At 42.7% G+C, this 7,331-nt stretch overlaps 1 non-coding gene across 1 annotated transcript; it reads left to right on the top strand.

The window, feature by feature from the left end:
• Positions 1-3,987: 3,987 nt before the first annotated feature.
• Trnam-cau (transfer RNA methionine (anticodon CAU)) lies at positions 3,988-4,059 on the top strand. Its single transcript has one exon. It is a non-coding gene; the product is annotated as a tRNA-Met (tRNA).
• Positions 4,060-7,331: the final 3,272 nt, after the last annotated feature.

Here is a 7,331-nt window from a genome sequence, read left to right on the forward strand (position 1 = left end):
CTTGGTAATCGCCGAAAGTAGTACCTTCAGGTAGTTTTAAAGAAGCAAGACGATTGAAGAACGTTAAATGTCCATTATTTATATGCCTCTCAAATAAACGTAACTTTTGCATGAACGCTTTGATCTGGTCGTGCATGTCAACTATTAGCTGCCCTTTGCCCTGCACTGACAGATTTACATTATTTAGATGCATAGTTACGTCAGCTAGGAACGCCAGCTCTGATATCCATTTTATATCTTTCAGAAAACGCATTTCTTCCCCTTTCATCTCGAGAAAAAGGGTTATTTCCTCACGAATGGCAAAGAAAACATCAAGAAATTTTCCCCGACTCAGCCAACGAACTGTACTGTGGTAAGGTATATCCCCACACTCCGCTTCCATATCTTTCAGGAATACTTTGAATTGGCGATGATTCATACCGTGACGCCGCACAAAATTCACACACTTCACGACATCTTTCATTACGCCACCTAGCTCTATTGTTTCAGCGCACAGTGCCTCTTGGTGAATAAAACAATGAAGAGTCAAAATGTCTTTCCCGAATTCGTCCCTGAGTTTATTTTTCAAACGAGAAGCATAACCTTGGTGACACCCGATCGTTTGTGGTGCACCGTCTGTCGCTACAGAATGGAGCTTATCCCACGGCAAATTCATATTGTCCACTGATTCACAAACAGCTTCAAAAATGTCACGTCCTGTTGCGGTGTAATCGAGTGGTACCACATCCAAGAGTTCTTCAGTTACTTGCAGCTCCACGCACAAAAACTGCAAGCTGAGCACAGTCCGATATGTCGATGCTTTCGTCAAGCACTAGCGAAAATGCAACAAAGCTCTCCGCCTTTTTCCTGAGCTGTGTCTCTAAATCCGCTGCCATGTCTAGGATTCGACGAGACATTGTTTGCTTCGACAGGCAAACCCCTTCAATTGCCTGCACCTCCCTTGGAAACAAACATTATGCAACGGCTACCATGCACGATTTTACGAGTGGTCCCACCGAAAACGGCTTGCCACTCGTCGCAATGATGTGAGCCACCCTGCAGCTTGCTCGATTTGCAGACTCAGTAGTGTTTTCTCCGCTCTCATTCACCTGAAAATTATAAACGCATTACAGATCACGAACTATGTTGCATGTTTTGATACCCTCCGTATTACGAAACCGTTTTTAAACTTAACGTCCCCTGGTATGTCGTTCTTAAGCCTGGCCACCAGTTCTCTGCGTGCAACGCCTTCTACCTGATCGTAATGCGCTGCGTGAAGACGTGTATAATGTCGTTGTATATTGTACCTCTTCGCAGAATTAATTACTTTATGACATACAAGACACTGCGGACGACCATCCCTCTCAATGAATAGAAAGGTACAGGGCTCCCGCGGCTAATCATAGCTGTCATTGAACACGGATTATTGCGTCAGTTGCGGCTGCATGCGGCCAGGGGGCAGTGAGTTCGCTTTCCCCCTCCACGCAGGCTCCGAGCTGCCGCAGTGAGCGCTCCGGAGCGCTCCGGCTCCCTGGAGCTCGGTTGGAACAGCGTGATATAGAGGGGCTATACAAGGGCGATGTACTTGAGGACAATATTATGGAAATGGAAGAGGATGTAGATGAAGATGAAATGGGAGATACGATACTGCGTGAAGAGTTTGACAGAGCACTGAAAGACCTGAGTCGAAACAAGGCTCCCGGAGTAGACAACATTCCATTAGAACTACTGACGGCCTTGGGAGAGCCAGTCTTGACAAAACTCTACCATCTGGTGAGCAAGATGTATGAGACAGGCGAAATACCCTCAGACTTCAAGAAGAATATAATAATTCCAATCCCGAAGAAAGCAGGTGTTGACAGATGTGAAAATTACCGAAATATCAGTTTAATAAGCCACAGCTGCAAAATACTAACACGAATTCTTTACAGACGAATGGAAAAACTAGTAGAAGCCGACTTCGGGGAAAATCAGTTTGGATTCCGTAGAAATACTGGAACACGTGAGGCAATACTGACCTTATGACTTTTCTTAGAAGAAAGATTAAGGAAAGGCAAACCTACGTTTCTAGCATTTGTAGACTTAGAGAAAGCTTTTGACAATGTTGACTGGAATACTCTCTTTCAAATTCTAAAGGTGGCAGGGGTAAAATACAGGGAGCGAAAGGCTATTTACAATTTGTACAGAAACCAGATGGCAGTTATAAGAGTCGAGGGACATGAAAGGGAAGCAGTGGTTGGGAAGGGAGTGAGACAGGGTTGTAGCCTGTCCCCGATGTTATTCAATCTGTATATTGAGCAAGCGGTAAAGGAAACAAAAAAAAATTCGGAGTAGGTATTAAAATCCATGGAGAAGAAATAAAAACTTTGAGGTTCGCCGATGACATCGTAATTCTGTCAGAGGCAGCAAAGGACTTGGAAGAGCAGTTGAACGGAATGGATGGTGTCTTGAAGGGAGGATATAAGATGAACATCAACAAAAGCAAAACGAGGATAATGGAATGTAGTCGAATTAAGTCGTGTGATGTTGAGGGTATTAGATTAGGAAATGAGACACTTAAAGTAGTAAAGGAGTTTTGCTATTTGGGGAGCAAAATAACTGATGATGGTCGAAGTAGAGAGGATATAAAATGTAGACTGGCAATGGCAAGGAAAGTGTTTCTGAAGAAGAGAAATTTGTTAACATCGAGTATAGATTTAAGTGTCAGTAAGCCATTTCTGAAAGTATTTGTATGGAGTGTAGCCATGTATGGAAGTGAAACATGGACGGTAAATAGTTTGGACAAGAAGAGAATAGAAGCTTTCGAAATGTGGTGCTACAGAAGAATGCTGAAGATTAGATGGGTAGATCACATAACTAATGAGGAAGTATTGAATAGGATTGGGGAGAAGAGAAGTTTGTGGCACAACTTGACCAGAAGAAGGGATTGGTTGGTAGGACATGTTCTGAGGCATCAAGGGATCACCAATTTAGTATTGGAGGGCAGCGTGGAGGGTAAAAATCGTAGGGGGAGACCAAGAGATGAATACACTAAGCAGATTCAGAAGGATGTAGGTGGCAGTAGGTACTGGGAGATGAAGAAGCTTGCACAGGATAGAGTAGCATGGAGGGCTGCATCAAACCAGTCTCAGGACTGAAGACCACAACAACAACAACATTATTTTAATAAATGTGTGTGAAAATTAATCAAGTTCTGTTTAAAGTTGGTCACCGTCAAACTGCTACTCTAAGCATGCAAGTGGCATTTCTATCGTCTGACCTAACGGCAGAACACGCCACAATAAGACCACGAGACATATTGCTGACACTCACCTACTTCGTTAGAGCGGCAAGTCAAATAATCTGATGGTGTGTGTACTGAAGGTCTTACAGTACGCACACCACCGCTACAAACAAAAAATTATGTACACTAATCTGCCTTGTGAATCAGTCTGTCTGTCAGTGAAAACCGTATCAAAAATTAGTTCCTTAGATTAGCCATAAAATACAAAAATGAAAATCCTGGGGGGATTTTAATATATATATTATATAGATCTGTACTTATTGATCACTTGAAAGCTGCTGTAGTGGTGGAAGTGAGATGGCCGTGGAAGACCTGTATACTTTTGTCTGATAAATACATTCTAAACGACAAATTAAAATAACTTTTATTTTCTTGCACAATGCATTTAGAGAGCTTACACCCTCATCTCTAGCTGGGTTATTGGATTAAAGGAGAAAATAAAAGTACCTTGACACCGATAAGTGTATTAATTTGCCTTTTATAAGGAATCGCTGTTTATACACTATGTGATCAAAAGTATCCGGGGACCCCCAAAACATACGTTTTTCATATTAGGTGCATTGTGCTGCCACCTACTGCCAGGTACTCCATACCAGCGACCTCAGTAGTCATTAGACATCGTGAGAGAGCAGAATGGGGCGCTCCACAGTACTCAAGGACTTCGAATGTGATCAGGTGATTGGGTGTCACTTGTGTTACACGTAATGATGTCAATGTCACACGAAAGCAGAGTGGCGCAGTGGAAGCGTGCTGGGCCCATAACCCAGAGGTCCGTGGATCGAAACCACGCTCTGCTAAATTCGTTTTTTCTTTTGAGGAAATTGTCGGCCTCGTTAAAAAATACTAACTAGAAAATATTTTCTTTTAAAATCGCCGGATTCCTAGAATGATATCTACGTTGCTGGGAACAAAGTCACAAAAGGCAGCTAGGAGATTACGAAATGGGAACACTCCACAGCAAGCGAATACAGAATTTGAAACGTAGGTGTGGTAGTCACCGATCGAAACCAGAAACGATCGAACACATGGGTTATTAGAGGCTGGCAAGATTCAGATTAACTGTTAGACTACAGAGGAAATAATACTTTCAAATTAACCGTGAACGACACAGTAGTCGTATTTTCTAAAATGTTTAGTGAAAAGGAGGCGAAAGGAAAGATCCAATTGTATACTACAGGCCTATTTAAAAAAGTCAGTAATGTTAGCGTTGTCTGTCTGCACTCTTGTAATTACTGCGTCCAGATATGGATCCATTGACGAAACCACACGATAGCGATGTTTCATGTTAACTTTGTGACAGGAAAGAGATACTGCAACCATCAACACTTCGATTTTTTGTTGTACTTTTAAAGATTTCGTTTTTTTATAATTGCTTTGATTGCTTTCTTCTGTGTGATGACTTTTGCGAAATGGAATTATAGGATTTCGGCTATATTATTTTATTAATAATACTTGTGTATTTGTGTGGCATGTTCCAATATGCGGTCTGCTTTTTCTGTTTCTGTATACAATATGTCACCCCTGACAGTTATATACAGCGTAAATCGCTGCAATATGAGGAATCAATCGAAACAGAACACAGAGTCATCAGCTATCCCGTGATTGTGACAGATGAGTTTAAAAGTAGAGGTCGTCTATCGCCGTCGGAGAGCAGTTCGGAAACGCTCCACAACGCCGCAAAACTCTTCCACTTTCCTTATGTTGTAAGTGTCTTTCATTTAAAATCATCCAGTGTGTGTGTGTGTGTGTGTGTGTGTGTGTGTGTGTGTGTGTTGTGTGTTATGGTAGCAACAGCAACAACATGATTTACTCTGTGCGACATATAGTTTTCTGTTAGAGGCAACGTATCAGAAAGTGTCAATGTCAGTTAAGAACCTGACACAGACCTCAAAGTCCTGGTGGAAAAAACAAAATGTATGGCAATGTACAAAGCGTATTAGAACAGAAAAAATAATGTTTCAACAACGACACAGGGTCACAGGGTGCGTCTCTTGAGGCTTATAGTATAGTCCTGGGGTACAGTCATCCTTCAACAGTACAGACCGTGAGACTTTAGACAGGTCTGTGCAATGGATCTCATAGGACCGCCACATGTGCTACATGCTGGCACGCAGACACAATTTGTTTTCGATATATGGGAGGAGAGAGATGTGGTAAAAATCTTATCGCGTTTTCCATCGGATGAGGTTAGCAGTGCTTTTATGGTTCGTAATTTTTCTCTCTAGGATACGGAATACGATGATAGAATGTTGGGGTGATAGACGTGAATGGACACTAAGGGATGCTGATCTGCTTCAGACTGCAGTACCTGTATGATGTCTTCCTACTTTTCTCGACAAGAAACAAAACCGTAACTGTTCGTACTGTCTGCATACTATCTCGTTTTACAGGGGTGGGTTTCCATTGGCGCTGACCTTACACATTGTACACTGTTGGCAGAGCTACGACAACATGTTCCCATTTCCATCGAATGGTCAAAACACGGCCCTGTCGCACTAATTCAGCTGAGCCTGTTTCTACACGGGCTGCAGAATGTGGTAGACACCCCTCTCTCCGACTTCAGCTCAGTTCCAATTTAAAATGGAATGATAACATGTGCAATGCTGCAGGGTGGCAGAGCAGAGTCTGAGGGGTTTCTACAAGGTACATAGGGAGTACCTAAAATTTTACTGTAGCAGATACGTTCGAAAAAGGTGACTCGTTTCGAGTTATGAGTGTGCCAGAAATATGATTCACTAGTGGCTGTAATTATGAAAACTCTTCCCCATAGGATACAACGCAGATATGTGGTTGAATGGAAAAAATTTGATCCCAAATCGCAGACATATTGCTACCAGAGGGAGTAACACTAGAGATCTGAAAAGCCTGTGTACATTTCTTACCACCTCAATCAGCACATTACCTACTGTATGTGATCCTTCTCAATCAACCATCGCCTATAACCCAGTTAATATATCGCAGAAACTCTGACACAGCATCGAGACAGAATGTGTTACAAATACTGGAGAAATATCCAGCGGTGGTGTGAGGGAGTTGCAAATACCGGCTTCATATCACGCTCCTTAGCGGAATTACTTTCTAAATTCACTGATTTTATTACGATGTTGTGCCGTTGGCGACGTGTAACTGCACTGTTGGTCTGATAATATACGCTCCAGCGATCACCGTCTATATTCAGTGTCACGGTATTTGTCTGGAAAAACCACTTCATTCAGAGGTAATGCAATACCTCGATTTATAAAGCCGGTATAGCTTTGACATGGATACTTGTGTGCACCGGGAGAACCACGAACGACTGTGACAGTAACAGAGTTGTTGCGATCGTGTTTGTAACATCTGGTGGCTTGTAAGACAATCACGCCTCTCTTTCTAAGACACAGTGGTACCACTCGCAGCAAAAACTTATGAGACATGTCCACCCATCGCTGAATCTCACTCAGTATTGTTTCGTATCGCCAGCAGTCAGTTAATGGCGACGTATTATACTTAGCAGTAGGGGATGCGTGATAGGTTCACCTTGACCATCAGGCTTATAAAGTGTGTGTGTGTGTGTGTGTGTGTGTGTGTGTGTGTGTGGCCGGCCGTTGTGGCCGAGCTGTTCTAGGCGCTTCAATCTGGAACTGCGCGACCGCTACGATCGCGGGTTCCAATCCTGCCTCGGGAATGGATGTGTGTGGTGTCCTTAGGTTAGTTAGGTTTAAGTAGTTCTAAGTTCTAGGGGACTGATGACCTCAGAAGTTAAGTCCCACAGTGTTCAGAGCCATTTGAACCACTTTGTGTGTGTGTGTGTTTGTGTGTGTTCCGACATGTGCAAAGAAAATGACTGTGTGCTATCGTAAGGAAGGTATGGATCTGACATAGAATAATGCGATAGCAAGGGGAATGAAAGATTTTTTTTCTTGGAAAAGTATGTCAAGTCATAAGAATGGCACACATCTGTATTTCCAGTGCCACTGCTGTCAGCAAGGTGTATTTCCGATACTTCACTCATTGTCGAATGTTGTCCAGTTGAGACCGTGATCGTAAAATTTAACTGTAAGTACAGTGAACAAATATATATGTAGCCAGT

This window comes from Schistocerca cancellata, chromosome 10 (assembly GCF_023864275.1).
Source record: "Schistocerca cancellata isolate TAMUIC-IGC-003103 chromosome 10, iqSchCanc2.1, whole genome shotgun sequence".
Lineage (NCBI taxonomy): Eukaryota > Metazoa > Arthropoda > Insecta > Orthoptera > Acrididae > Schistocerca > Schistocerca cancellata.